The sequence below is a fragment of the Stenella coeruleoalba genome (assembly GCF_951394435.1).
Source record: "Stenella coeruleoalba genome assembly, chromosome: 19".
Classification (NCBI taxonomy): Eukaryota; Metazoa; Chordata; class Mammalia; order Artiodactyla; family Delphinidae; genus Stenella; species Stenella coeruleoalba.
Window position 1 is genome coordinate 4,493,726 of NC_137165.1, and position 16,019 is coordinate 4,509,744.

Genomic DNA, 16,019 nt, shown 5'->3' on the forward strand with positions numbered 1-16,019 from the left:
AAAGACAGCTTTGTGTATTCTTTTCAAAACTGGGTGCCTTTAATTTCTTGTACTTGCCATATTGTACTGGTTAGAATCTCCGGTACGATGTTGAATAGAAACGGTGAGAATAGATAACCTTGTATTGCTCCTCATTTCAAAGGAAGTAACCTTTTAGTTTTTCACCATTAAATTTGTTAGCTGTAGGGTTCTTTTGTTAATATCATTTATTAGTTAGAGAAATTTCCCTTCTATTCCGAGTTTGCTGAGAGTTTTTCTTTTTTTTTAAATCATGAGTGAATTTTGTCAAATGCTTTTTCTGTGTCTGTTGAGGTTTTTTTTTTTAGTTTGTTAGTATGCAAGCACAAAGGCAATGGAACAGAAAACTGTCCATCTAGAATTCTACACCCAGCAAAAATGCCTTTGAAAAATAATGATGCAATAAAAATGTTTTCAGGCATTCAAAAGCCGGAATAATTCATTGCCAACCAACCCACGCTGTAAGAAAAATTAAAAGAAGTCCTTCAGGCAGAAGAAAAATGCTACCAGATGGAAATATGGATCGACGCAAAGGAATGAAGAACACAGGAAATGATAACTACACTAAATATATAAGGTAATTTCTTACTGTTTAAATCCTTTTAAAAGGTAATTATTTAAGCAACAAAAAAAACCTGTGGTTGAGGTTTATAACATAATATGAACATAAAATGAATGCAGCTAATAGCAGAAAGTTGGAGGGAAGAAATGGAAAGTTCTTATGTATACCTAAAGTAGTGCAATACCACTTGAAGCTAGACTGTGATAGGTTAAAAAAATGTAACGTAACCTTAAGGCAACCACTAAAATAAAACCACAAAGAGTTATACCTAATAAGCCACCAAAGTTGTTAAAATATTGATATGGATATCAATATTGCTGTTGATTAATATCAACATTTATTGATATGGATATCCATATTGATATTGATAAATATAGTCAACTCATCTAAAACAAGGTAGAAAATGAGGAAAAAGAGAAAAAGAGAATATGGACAAAGAGAAAACTAATAGCAAGATGATAGATTCAAACCTAAAGTTATCAAAGACACATGAAGTGTAAACGGTCCTGTATGAGCACAGCACTGTTCCTTGTAATCCTTTCTGGTGGTCCTTTCCTCAGGTCGTTCTTCCAGGTAGTTTGTTCACAGCTGTTCTCTGATCAGTGCTCACCTGAATCCTAGGTGAGACTCCTCTGCAGGTCTCTGCAGTTCTGTCTCTCTGTACCCTCTTTCCCACTCCACTCTGTCTTGGGAACACTAGCCGTGTTGGCTTCCCTGAATCCTCAGCTCTGTCTGTTCAACTCAGGGAGTCTACTGAGCTCCCCCAGGTTCCCTGTGCTGTGTCCTGGAAACTCAAGCTGCACATTAAGAAAAGCTTAGGGCTCACCTCCTTCATATCCTGCCTTTCAGGGATCGTGGTTCTTCATCGCTTAAGATTGTGCCTTGCAAACTGTTGTTTCATATATTTTATTGGTTTTTCAGTTTGTTTCAGGTGGGAGGACAAATTCCATTTCTGTTACTACACTTTGGTCAGAAGCAGAAATCAGTTTATTCCTTTTTATTGCTGACAGTATTCCATTGTACGGCTGTACTATAGTTTATCCATTTATGTATTGACAGTCTAGGTTGTTTCCAGTTTTGGGCAATTACAAGCAAAGCTTCTATAAGCATTGATGCATGGCTTTTTGTAGGAACAAGAATGCTCAATTCACTCGGATAAATACCAAGAAGTGATATTACTTGGTCATTTGGTAAGGGTGTATTTAATTTTATAACAACTGCCAAATCATTTCTCAGAGTGGCTGTGCCATTTAAAATCTGTGAGGATTCCAGTTGTTCTACATTCTTGCCAGCACTTGGTATTGTGAGTTGTTTGGTTATGGATTTATTTTTAGTCATTCTAATGCATGGATGGTGGTATCTCATTGTGGTTTTAATTAGCACTTTCCTAATGGCTAATGATGTTGAACATCTTTCTGTATGCTTATTTATCATCTGTATGTCTTTTTTGGTGAAATGTCTGTTCAGAATTTTCACCCATTTTAGAAAAATTGGGTTTCTGTTTTCATATTCTTGAGTTTTGAGTGTTCTTTATGTATTGTGGATACAGATCCTTTATCAGATGTTACTTGCAAATATTTTCTCCCAGTCTGTGTCTTGTCTTACGTTTCATTTTAAAATCTTCCCTTTTAGAGGGAGCCAAGTTGTTTAGAAGACTGAGCTAGAAGTGTAACTTTATTAATATCCCCAAACCATTTATTGACTAATAAAAAAACATTTTGAGAATGGTAATATTTACCCCCAGAAATTTAATGTCATTTTATCTCTGTGTTACTGAGTAAATTTTGACAGAGAATTTATTACAGTAACAACATCAGGGCATTTATATTCTCTTTCTCATTTGGCTACTAGTTCTGTGATCTCAAATATCAGTAATTTCTCCAGACTCAACTTCCTCAGCAGAAAATGTTCAACTTTGAATGTAAGCTTTTCAGTTACCAGCTCAGAATGCAATAATGTTCCCCATTAATAACTTTCCTGGAAGTGATCGTTTTGTCTTGTTCTGTTTTTTCACTTTCATAATAACATGAGTACCTTTTGTTACGAATGATCTTCATGTATTTTTTTATTTCTGTGATTTAAATAACTTGAGGACTAGAAATGCATAAGCAAATAAAGAGGGGAAGAGAATGCGAAAGGGAAGAGATTTTACATTTTATCAAGGGGAAACATCAGCACTTAACTTGTTTTTAAAAGTTCCACTTGAACAAGATATGTTATTGATAGACATAGATAGTACATTACTTCAGAAATAGCACACAAAATATTTACGGGGCACTGGAGTTATAATGATAGGTCAATTAATCATTTTATTAAGTTGGGATATAAAGTATGTTTTGAGAAAAATTCAATTCTAGCATCTTTTTCTCCATTTTATTATGAAAAGTTCTCAATGTACAAAAAAGTTGCAAGAATTTTACAGCAGAGATCCCTATACCTACTGCATAGATTCTGTAATTAACATTTTACTAGATTTCCTTTATTATATATTTATTCATATATCCATCCTGCTACCATCTACCAATCCACCTTATTTTCTCATGCATTTTTAAAGCTAGAGGATTTTTAAAATTTGAGTATTTATCACAGAGAAAACTTTTGGTTGTATCATGAGATTACTAACACATACTGATTTCTAACACATATTCATCCATCCAAAACAAAACAAAACATCCTGCTAAATCCTGCTAACTTGCCCAAACCTGGGGAGTTCTCCAAAGAAACAAACAAACTCAGGACTCCTGGACCCCACCTCTGGATCTGGGGTGAGTCTAGTGTCTGAATTACCCACACCCCCTCCTCCTTAGCTCCAAAAGTGTTTGAGTGAGCAGCTGAGGCATCTGCTCAGACACAGCTTCAGAGAGTCGATTAGAAACAGCAGATGTGGGGAAGGGCCGTGACCTGCCTGGATTATGAGAGTCTGAGGAAGAGAGAGTCAGAGAGAACGATATTCTAGAAGTGAAATTCAGTGAGAGGAAGGTATAGTCAGGGCTGAGATTAGACTGGGGCTCTGAAACAACTCTTCCCAAACGTACTTGCCTGAAATAACCAAAAACAAACAAACAAAAAACCTTGGGTCTTAACAAAGAGCTTTTGATTTAGAAGTACTGAATGGGGGCCAGAATCTGTATTTTTAACCAGTGACGTGGGTACTCTGGATGCTACTGGTCTATAGCTAGCGTTTCGGACTTTCTCCAGGATTAAAGAAGTATGGGGAGTACAAAAGATCTAGCTGAAGTGTGATAGCTTTTAGTATGAGCTAAGTAATGTGAGTGTGTGAGGGTCCCCATCTTGATTCTCAGCTGTGTCTACTGCTGGAATTTAACTAGTAGGACAGGCCACCAGAAGGTGATTGGCATAAAGGGCCATGTGGACAAGCTTGGTCCAGTACCAAATCCGTGTGCAGCAGAAGGCAGGGGTGGGACTGAATTCCAGACAGTGTTTTGCTCTCAGACATGTATCCTGACCCTGTCTGCTAGTCTGGGAACCAGCAAGGAAGGGGTCTTTGAGCAAAAACCGAAAGATTTGGCTAATAACCATGAGACATTGAAACACAAGCAGCTTTCTTTGTTGTTCACATGACAGTGTGAAATACAAAAGAGGGTAGGATTTTACAAGGAGAACACGCATTGTACATGATTTGTGGTAGAGGGTAGGAGATGGAAATTGCCAAGGGAGGTCAATGGCAATCCTCAGAGGGGACCATGATGCCTTAGAACATCATTGGAGCCTAAATATCAGGGGAGGAAAATGGCAGTCACCATTCAGTTGCAAGGCCAGAATTAACATTATTCTCCTGGAGCATCCTGAAATAATTGATCGTTGGGGGTGGTTTTCAGGGAATGAATGCCTTCCATTAGTGGCAAAGTTTGGGCAAGAGTCAGCAAATATGACTCATATAGGTGTTGAGTTTAAATGCCATTTGCTTGTTGGGTAAAGCTAAGAACTTGTAAAGAAGGCAGAAAGAAATGAAAGCCTGGAGAAATTAATGAGGCAGCAGCATACTAAAGAGGGAAAGAACAGATGCTTCGTAAACTCATGTTTGTCCTAATAGATATTGCTTGATTTATCTTTCCCAATTAAAAGTTTCTTTATTAATTTTAACTTAATAGGAAATCTTTATTCAGACAGCAGGCATTAGGGTTTTCCTGACGCCTGCGAAGTGTTGTCCTTCTGAATCTTTTCTCTTGCTTTCATTGTGCTATATTGATTCTTCTTCTGTAGCCTTTCCTCGGTCCTTCTCCTCTGATACCTTGAAAAAATGTATTTCACTATTTCTCTCCCTCACACAAAAGAAGTGAGATTTCAGGGTTGAATCAGTGCAGGTATTTGCCCTTCTACCCAGCCATCGCCCAGCCCTGTGCTTGAAAACCCATCCCGTAGGTGGCCGCTTGTCCATCTGGGCCGAGGGAGAGCTGATACAGAGAATAACATCATTCTTTCCAACAAAGGCCTTTACCTCTTACTCTGACAAGAAGCATAATGGATAGCTTTTGAAAAGTGCCTGACCTGCTTTCAGTTTCCTCCAGGAAAGCGGATCATTGATTTTAGAATATTGAAGAGCAAACTAACACTAGAATGCTGGGCACCAAGATGCTTGTATGCATTTGGAGTTTGGTAAAATTGGAACTTGGTTGAAAGCAGTTGAGTTTCTGATGTGTGGCTTCGGGCTCACACAGGTAGTAGGAAGAGATCTGTATCTGTGTCATGCTTTAGTCCAACAGGTGATCTCTCTGGAGAAGCTAGGCTGTGCTGATAAAGGTGTGTAAGGTAAACACCATCTAAAGATATATTTGAGGCTCAAATCAAGGCTTAATGTAGGGAGAGTTCTTGCAACATCAGAATGTAAATAATTTACTCATTCATTGAGCAGGGAGAGGGGAGGGAAGATTAATGGGCAGATTAAAAGAAAGTCCAGTTAAAACCTCTGCCGCCCTAATGTCATGGAAGCATGAGCCAGTTTAATCTAAACAAAGAGGGCGGCTCACCCATTTGGGCAGGGCTGGGAGACCACACAGTGGCTGAGAATTGCCCATCAGGAGGGTCCCGCTCTTTACAGCCCATTTGTTTCCATTTGTAGTGAAAAAGGAGATGCTCTTGTAGAGGTTAAGCCACTCAGTTATTTGTTATAAACTTTCAGAAAGGAATGGGTTTGAAACAAGTCTTAAGTGTTTCAGTGACAAATATTTAATGTCGCCTCTGAGGTTTACGGCACTTCTGCTCACCCTTTGAAAGCTTTTAGTTCAGTGGCAAAGGTTACCGGGGGCGTGTGCAGCAGAAAGGAGCTTCTTTCTGCTGTTGTTTCATCATTTTAGCACTGGCTGGAGAGTATTCCAAAGTTTCAGTGATGAATAGTCACCCTTTCCGCTCACATCATCATTTGTCCTGAGACCGTGATTGTCCTCAGAGACCAGTCGAAGGCATCTAAGTGCTGCTGGCATCTGGTCTCTAGGTGTTTCACACCTCCACAGATGGGAGGCAAGCAGGAGGGTGGGCAGAGCCGATCCCTGCATCCCTGCAGCCACAGAACCACAGAACAGGGATGCCCAGGTGTTAGATCCTTGCTGTTAGCCACTGCTACCCTGTCTGGAGTACCTGTGCTGTCGGGATAACTGCACTACAATGATCCAAATGGTGAAGTCTCCCCACTTTGATTACAGGAAATCAGGCCTCCTGAAAGTGTGCCCTAGATATTTTGACAAGATGCCAGGTACCGCATTGTGCTGCGGCATCGACAGGTCTGCTGCTGGGCAACCTCGAGGTCATAGCTACTGCTGGTAGCTGCTGGTAACCACACTGCCACCACCTGGCCTTGAGGTGGGGGTGAGGGATGGGTGTCCGGTGATGGAGAAAGGTCTTTCCTCCTAATTATACAAAGATGGGACTTAGATTGATTCGTGATTCATCCATGCCAATTCAGAGTGGTCTTTCTTTACAAAATTCTCTTCTGGTTGGCTCCCAGTTTGCCCCATGCTATAAAAGCAACAGCTAACAGTTATTTGGTGCTACGTAGGTGCCAGGTGCTGTTCTCAGCACTTTGTGTGTATTACCCCATTAATCTCCACAATAACTCTATTAGATGTATGCTATTATCCCCATTTTACAGATGAGGAAACTGAGACACAGAGGGATTCAGTAACCTGCCCAAGGGCACACAGCAAATACAGAGTAGAGTCTGAATCCAAGCTTCCAGACTCCAGAGCCCGTTAGTCACGTACCCTCTACTCTTTCCTCCTCCCCGAGAAGCTCCAGGCAATTCCATGCTTTCAGTTCAGACAACTGCTGAAAGGCCCCCAAATGGACAAGGAAGTTCCCTGTTAAGCCAGGATTGATCTCCTTTAAAAGATGACTGACAGCCCATGTCCCTTGGAAGAAACTCCACTTCTGCATACAGAGGGTGTCCTTGCCCTTTCATCCTCCCAAAGATATCACTCCCCAGGGATGCGGTGGGAGGGTGTAAGTGCGTTTCCCAAGACCTGGGATATTCAGTCAGGACCATCTCAGCCACTTCCATTTCTTTCCTGCGTTTTCAAGGGGAAAAGGGGGTCTGGGCTCACCTTGCTCTGTGGCCTTCCCCTGGCTGCCTTTTAACCTCTAAGTAAACAAGAACACACTCCACTCGGCAAGAACCAGCAGGTGCGTGGACGGAGAGGGGAGTGTAAATTCCCGTGTAAGAAAAACTTTTCTCTAAATCCAGGAACAAGAACACTGCTCAAAGAACACCAGCCAAGGCATCTATATTATAAAAAAATTTAAATCTTTTCAGGTGATTCTAATATGCAATCCTGTTGCAGTCCACTGTCCAAAGGGAAAGTGTAGCATAGACCTGCTAGAAGCCAGACTCTGCTTATCTTAACAAACAGAATATCTGATCATAGGCTGAAGCATGTGCTGTCTGGTGGGTTCATGGACTCTGGTCCACGACATCATATACGACAATGCGTATGTGTGTAGGTGTGAGACGTGCTGTATTTGCATCTGCTGAGTAAAAGGTCCTGTCTAGTGGTAATCCTGCCAACTTTTAGGTGGCATAAAATTCTTACTGTTTTTATTTTGTAATAACAGGTGTTAACTTTCATTTAACTAAAGAAAGAGAATATACAACAAGTCTAGAAATTTTCACCACACAAAACTTCAAATTGTGGTTAAATCTGAGGCCAGCCTGACTTTTTATCTAGCAGTAAATGATTATTTCTTGTCAGTAGGGCTGAAGATTCTGTTGTTATCCTTGAAATTAAATAATTTAATGAGGCTGTGTCTTTAAAAAAAATTTTTTTTTTAACTGAAGTATAGTTGTTTACAATGTGGTGTTAGTTTCTGGTGTACTGCAAAGTGATTCAGTTATATATATATATAATATATATATATTTCAGATTCTCTTTCATTATGGTTTATTACAAGATATTAAATATAGTTCCCTTCTATACAGTAGTACTTTGTTATCTATTTTATATACAGTAGTTTGTATCTGCTAATGCCAAACTCCTAATTTATCCCTCCCCTCCCTTTCTCCTTTGGTACCCATAAGTTTGTCCTCTATGTCTGTGAGTCTATTTCTGTTTTGTAAATAAGTTTATTTGTATCATTTTTTTTTTAGACTCCACATATAAGTGATACCATATGGTATTTGTCTTTCTCTTTCTGACTTACTTCACTTAGTATGATAATCTCTGGGCCCATCCATGTTGCTGCAAAGAACATTATTTCATTCTTTTTTATGGCTGAGTAATATTCAATTGCATGTATATACCCCATCTTCTTTATCTATTCATCTGTTGATGGACATTTAGGTTGCTTCTGTGTCTTGGCTGTTGTAAATAGAGCTGCAATGAACATTGGGGTGCATGCATCTTTTCAAATTTGAGTTATCTCCAGATATATGCCCAGGAGTGGGATTCCTGGATCATATGGTAACTCTATTTTTAGTTTTTTAAGGAACCTCCATACAGTAGTTCTCCATAGTGGCTGCACCAATAAGGCTATGTCTTGATATCAATAATTTTCTCAGTTTTTCTCCATATATGTTGTATGCATTCAATCTGTACATTCAGTTTTGGTTCTGGAAAGAAATTCTCCTGTATGATGTTTCTGAATATTTTTTCTTTCCCCTTTCTGTGTTCTTAATTGTTGGGACACCACTTGGAGTTAAGTTGGATCTTCTTTGTCTCTTATTCTAATCATCCCTCTATAACTGCTTTAACTCCTTTATCATTTTTATTCATCGAACATAGCCCAAGTTCTTCTTCTGTGCCATTAGTGTAATATTTAACCTTATCTATCATATTTCTTGCTCTTTCTAAATGTTGTTATGGTCCAAAGCTTGTTTTCTTTTTTCTTTCTTTTCATCACAACCATCTCTTTTATCATCTTGTCACTCAATTACAGTTTTATTGAATTTGTATTCTATAAGTCAATGCACTTGGGTTCCTTGGGTTGTGTTTTTCTCCAGACGAGTTCCTTTGCCTGCTTTTTTGTGGTGTTTTTGTTGTTGTTGTTGATCATTTGTTCATTCCAGCTGTTTCGTCTCCTCTTTAAATTGTATACAGAATGAGCATGACATTTCCATTGATCTTGTTCATGTCTGATCTGGGATTTTTAAATTTTACCCCTCTTCCTTCTTTGAACTACATTGTGAAGGCTGTATTTGTTTTCATCCATCTTTCTGTGGCCTGCTTTTTTTGGGTGTGAGAGAAAGGAAAGACTCAGATGGGGAGAATTTCAACCTTAGTAGGGTACTTGGACCCAACGCTGCTTCCTGAGATCTTGTTAAATGATCTTTACAGGGCACTCTCCACTCCCTGGGTCTAGACTTTCCATTGCATCTCAGGCAGTGTCTTGGAAGATGACAGGCTCTAGTGGCCCTTCTTGTTTCCAGTGATGTTTGTTACATATAAATTTACAGTATCCCAGGCACTGTGACAGCACTTTACTTTCTTTTTTCATTAAATCCTCATGACAACACATTCAAGGAGGTACTGTTACCATCCCATTTTTAAAATAAGGAAGCTGAAATTCAAATGAGATTTACTCAACTCTTATCCATTGATGCATATCCTACACCACTATTTAAACTGTTGTAGCTTATGTAAATATGTTAATATATTTTATATAAAATACAGTGTAACATTCAATGCATTGTAAGATTATATATGACATTATGTAATATACACTAATGTGTGGTAAATATACAGATTAATACACACTACGGCAATCTTCGCCTTCCCGTGTGAGATTTTTTTGGTCTGTTTTGTGTTTTTATATTTTTAGAATAAATTCTAGAATTATTAATTTGTAAAAAATCCCCTGCCATTTTTATTGAAATTGCATTAGCTCAGAGCATAATTTGAGAATCAACGTATTTTCCATGCTGAGTATTCCAATCAAGGCCACAGTATACCTCTTCACTTATTCAGTTAACCTCATCTATATTATTCAGTTATCTTGAAATTTCTAAGTATTTTATATTTATATATTAACTTTTCTTCTATTCTGATTGTTTTATTGCTGTTATATAGAAACATTAGTATATATTTTAAATTAATATTCTCTCTTATTTTTCTAATAATTATTCATATGCTTCTCTTGAGTTTCCCAGAGTGATAATCTTATTGTTTCTAATAGTTCTTTCTCTTCCTTTCCAATATGTACAATTCTTACTCTGTTTTTTCTTCTGGTTGCATTGGTCACCTCTTTGAGAAGGTGGTCCATTAGTCAGCTTGTTATCCCAAACTCACCATCACCCAGCAAGGCTCATACTCCAAGCTGCTTTGCAGATGAGCCAGGGGTAGGTTGCCCTAAGCCAGGCTGGGCTGGCATGGCTCCAGGTTGCAGGTTGAATCCAGGCGCTGAATTTTATTTACTCCTGGTTTACTTTGTGTTTATATTCAGAAGCGTGCCTCTCAGCTTTTCAGTGTAATGACTAACATTTAAGCCAACATGAGTCTTCTGTTATTTGGAGCCCAAAGCATCCAGTTTACCTGTGCTGCAGACTCACCACTAAACTCATGTAAACACTGCCCAGACATCCTTTGTAGACCTCCATCAGCCCTTGCTGTCACTTCCGTGGTCTTTTTCAAGTTCTCTGACTGACGTTAAGTAATCCCCATTGCCTTCCTCTCCTCTGAGGGCTGCATCTTCTAGTCCAGGGCATCTCTCACTTTAATGTTCCTTTGAATCACCTGGAAATCTTGTTCAAATGCAGTTTCTGATTCACCAGGTCTAGGGTGGGACCTGAGATCTTGCGTTTCTCACAAGCTCTCGGGTGATTTTGGTCTACAGACCCCACTTTGAATAGCAAGGCTTTAGACCACAGTGAGAGAAGTTTTACCCCAACTTAAAAGAAAAAATGATGATAGACTGTTAATGGCAGTGTGTGGGAACATAAGAGAGAGTGAAAAGATAGTGGCTAAGGTGAGGTCTGTTAGTGTTTCTGCTGTTCATCAGTGGTGTGCTCTCAGACTTCACTTTCATCTACTGAAAGTTGGGAAAATCAGATGTCAGAATGGATTGCACATACCGTGCACCCAGCACCCAAATGAAAGGCACCATGCTCTGTGACTAAGAAGAAGTACTGTCAGCATTCCCCAGGTAATTTATTGTCTTCAAAACAGCAGCATAAGTAAGTAGCTAGAAAGTTAGGACTGAAAAAAAGAGAATTAACATAAAATGCCTATTACTGTGCCTGGAACTCACATAGTAGTAAAGGTTAGCTTGCGTTATTTTTATTCTGTTTGGTAAGACGGGGTGAGGATAAAGCTGTGCTTTCTAAGAGAGTCTTAAGGATTGTCACTCCATCCTTCTTACATAGCTCCCACTTGGTTGTAGTGTGTGTGTGTTCTCCGAATAATGGAACTACACATTGAAATGGGCAAATACAGAGTGAAGAGTCAGACCATCAACTTGAGAATGTTAGTGTTTGCATCAGTTACTATACCTTAAGCTGTAGGGAGTAGCCACCCTCCCTGTGCCCAGTTCAATTTGTTTTAAGCAACAGGGAAAACTTATTATGTCACTTAACATGAAGGCTTGAGATGAGGTCTCTCCAAAGCTGGTGAATTTAGTGGCTGGACAGGTTTCCATCGCTCCTGCTTTGCATTTTCCTTGTGCTGGTGTTATAGCTGCTTCACGATCTCATGATCTCTTCAGCAGTTCCACATGTCACATCCACAGTGTCTAGAAGAGGAAGAGACCCCTTCCCTGCATTTTTGTATTTCAAATGGAGGGAATCATTCCCAGAAGACCCCAGAAGACTTGCTTTTATCTCTCACTGGCCGTGTCATTCTCCATCTGATTCACTTCACTTAGTGTGATAATCTCTAGGTCCATCCATGTTGCTGCAAATGGCATTATTTCATTCTTCTATGGCTGAGTAATATTCCATTGTGTATATATATACCCCATCTTCTTTATCCATTCGTCTGTCGATGGACACTTAGGTTGCTTCCATGTCTTGGCTATTGTAAACAGTGCTGCATTGAACATTGGGGTGCATGTATCCTTTCGGACCAAGTTCTTCTCCAGCTATATGCCCAGAAGTGGGATTGCTGGATCACATGGTAGCTCTACACAGGACTCTTTCGAGGCCCTGTAATTGGAATGAGTCCAAATCCATCCACTTCCGAACGTGTCACCATCACCACCCTGCTCAGAGTTGCTTTTATTTTCCACCTGGGCTGCATTTTGGACGTCTCTTAGCAGACCTCTCGCTTCACTCTCACTCACGGTCTCCCACCTGCCTCTGCAGCTAAGGTGATCCTTCTAATGTGCAGACCTGATTATGGAACTTCCCTGCGTCCAGGCTTCCCAGACCTTCCCATTTCCCTTCAGATAGAAGCTGCAGTTTTTAAGAGGAACTGGAGACCCCCAACCAGCCTCAGCAGAGACCTCCTATCACACCCCGGTGGTGCTCCGTCCCACCCTCAAACGCCCCCGTTTCTGCCTTCAGTGTGCTTGCTCCTCTTCCTGCAGGATGCTCCTCTCCAGCCAGTAGATCCTCCCTCTTGCTCGGGGCTCTGCTGAAGAGGGAACTTCTGAGCTTTCACTCCGTGGCTGCATCCCTGCTCTCACTGAGTCTGCCCAACTGCTTTCTTCTTAGCCCTTTATAGCAGTTGAATTAAGTAAGTGGTTGCATCATGACTTGGTAAAAATGCAAGCTCTACAGAGACAGACGGTGCCGATCTCATTCATTGCCAAGAGCACCCCAAGTCATGACAAGGAGTTACAGGAATTAGGGGTAGTGTGGGGTGCCAGGAGGAGGAATGGGGCTGTTACTGGGCAAGCTGTCCCTCATCTGGAAACAGAGATAGAAACCAGCTCCCTAAACTAACTAGAATGAGTTCTTAACGTGAACACCATCTCATTCATCTTTGTATCTTCAGAGCCTAGGTCAGGACCTAACTAGGCATTTAGTTTAGGAGATGGTATGACCCAGACCCAAGAGCATGGACTCTGGAATCAGGTAGATTCGAGCTCATGCTGGGGCACTGGCCCCTGTGAGCAAGGAGCCCTGGAGCAGACGTTTGTGATATGTGGGGTCTTCGAAAGCATGGGTTGGCACTTTTTTTTCTGTGAGAGGCTAGATAGTAAATATTTCAGGGTTTGTGGTCCAGACAGCCTCTGTCACATCTGCTCAACTCTGCCATTGTAGCACCAAAGTAGGCACAGATGATACATAAATGAATGAGTGTAGCAGTGTTTCAATAAAACGTTATTTAAAAAAAAACCCCAAAAACAGGACAGGGTTTGGTCCTGGCCCATGGGCTGGAGTTTGCCAACCCCTGGTCTAAAGTGTAAGGTCCAGGGTAGGTGACCCTTTGCCCAAGCCTAAGGGTGGGTCCCCCTCAACCCAGGCAGATCTTTTGACCGTACCTCTAAGCATCTAATTTCAGGCCCTAGGGAGATGCTTCTCTCCGTCCCTTTGAGACCTGTAAATGCAAGTGTCTAAATGCCGTGGAGGCTCCTGGCTGTTGCTGTTGCCAACACTGCTTCCCAGCGCAGGGAGGATTTGAGCAAAGGGAGTGCTGAAGTAACAGACAGGATAATTAACTTGTCAACATCTTTGTCTGATCTATAGCATTCTGAATGAAGTGAGTTCGTCGTAACAAATACATTTCTCAATAGTACTCAGCATCCATCTTCTTTTGCTTTGTTCTGGAAGATTCATAAATTCGTGTGGTCTTTGTGATAACTGCACATGGCGTCTGAGGAGTTTTTGGCTATAATAAACAACTCTTATTATTCTGGTATGGACCAAACCTGAACTAGGTACAATACTGATTCTTTACATAAACATAAAAATTATACATATGCACATGAGCTCCATTTTTATTCTTATTCTGGGCTGTTGTGACTTTGTTAAATTAACGTTTGTTAAGAAGTGCACAGGGTGCCAGATGGTGAGCTGGGGTCCAACAAGACCAAAGAGAAATTGAACTAGAGAAGTTGATTACTCACAGGTCCTGGAGGAAGTGCACATGTGCCTAGAGGGGCTGCACAAGGAAATCAAGGCAGGGTGCAGAAAGACAGAGGCAGGATCTGGGCACGTGCCTTTATTAGGGTCTGTGGGTAGCATGTTTTGGGGTTCCCCGGATAAAGCTGGATGGGTCAGTGCAAACCACAACGAGTGGAGTTCTGGTAAGCCTCGTGGGGGTCTTATCTAAGGGGCGCATAACTGGGCGGCCTGTTGATCACAGGGGCTTTTGGGGATTCCTATCAGGAGCTCACCTTTACCTGTGACTCTGTGGGCTGCTGTTCAGGGCGTGCACTTGCCTGAGCGGCTTGTATCACTTTAAGGTCCCTGCAGGCTGCTTGGAGACATAGTGGATGCCAAGGCAGCAATACCATGACTCCATAGTAGCTTAGCTAAGTCTTGACAAGGGCCTTGCAAATACCAGGGTGGACCAGGGCGAGGGATGTCTCTTGGGTTTCTGATGTGATCACTTAGGTGGCGGAGGTGACAGCAGGTCTGGAATATGTTGTTTTTTGCAGAGCTTTTGAAAATCCACATAGAGGATATCAGTACACATTTGGATATGCAGAGGGGAGGTCAGGGTGGGCTGAAGACCACGGCTGGCAGCCTTCGGTGGCTGAGCTCACGGATGTGCTGGAGGTCTCCTGGGAAGCGGGCTGAGGGAGAGCAAACGGCCTGAGACCCAGCCTCGGGGCATAGCCCCTTTCAGTGGCCGGGTCGGGGAGGGCAGGCCTGCTGGAAAGGATGTGGAGAAGGAGAGGTCCAGGAGGTGGAGGAAGGCTTAGAGAAGGGGGACTCGGAAGAGCTAAGAAAAGAGTGTCCTTGGAGGGAGGTTTCGGTGAATCGTGTCACACAAGCTGAGGGACGGATTTAGGTCCCTGGAAGTCAATAGTGACCTCAAGTTCATTTCCATGAAGTTGGAGGGTCAGGATTGGGACGCCTTCTTGGGATGGTATGAGGAATGCATGAGGCCTGAGATGTGTGGACGGGAAGTTCAAGGCTGTTGAAGGGAAGGAGGAAATAGACTGGTAGCTGGAGGAGGAAGTGGGACCAAGGGAGGTATTTTTACTTTTAAGGGTAAGAGGGGCTTGAACAGGTGTAAATGCTGATGGAAGGTTCCCGCCAGGAAAGAAAGGCTGATGATGAAGGAGAGAAAAGAAATCCCACGTACATCCTGCACTCGCGGTGAATCACTCTTTATTAAGTCTCTGCTTCTTCAAGTGGGCAGCACGGCCATCTTGCCTGGAGAGACAGCAGCCAGAGACCCTAAGAAAGCTGCAGTCTGAGTCTCCACCCTTGCTTACCCGACTGTCTGCGCGGCATCTGGTGTTCTGACTCAGTTGCATACGAAAGAGGCTTTTGTTATTTATCCTTCAGAAAATGAATTACATTTGAAATAGATCTCATTTTAGATCCAGAGGCCGTAATGCTCTCAGCCTGCTAGATAGAAATAGCTTGTTGCTGCCTTGGTTCACTGGCGTCTTAACCACAGGATTTCATGTTTCACAAATGATTATATCCTGCGTGGGTATCTGACATGCTCTCCATCACTGTTTTTTACTCGATTAAAATTGTATTCCACAAAGAAACAGCATTTAGGACACAAGGGTCTCTGAGTGGCAGAGTTTTCAGAAAAGCTGTCATTGCAAAATGACATTTAGAATCTTAGAGATAGCACCAAGCTGAGAAATTTACATACTACCAGGAAGCGGGACTAGCTGTCTGGAATAATTGAAAACCGTGGTAGTAACATGAGTTGTCCCAGGGAGTAATGTTAGGAAATGTAATAAACGTTAGGAAATGTAATAAACATTTTCCAAATCCAAGAGCTTCTCTTTTCCATCTATTTGCTACACAGAGACGCTGCTGACCTCACAACTACATGTCTTTCTTGATGTGCTTTAGTCTCCCAAATGCTGATTACCATCATCACTGACGCCCTTTGGAGCAGTTTTTGTGCTCAGTGTTTAT

General features: G+C 41.5%; 1 protein-coding gene across 3 annotated transcripts in view; it reads left to right on the forward strand.

Moving 5' to 3' along the window:
• Positions 1-16,019, forward strand: part of HS3ST3A1 (heparan sulfate-glucosamine 3-sulfotransferase 3A1) — a 378,323-nt gene that overhangs the window by 103,359 nt on the left and 258,945 nt on the right. For all 3 annotated transcript variants that reach the window (XM_079903874.1, XM_079903876.1, XM_079903875.1), the window contains one exon: positions 437-595. The gene's annotated coding sequence lies outside the window, so the exon portion shown is untranslated. The remainder of the gene's footprint in view (positions 1-436; positions 596-16,019) is intronic.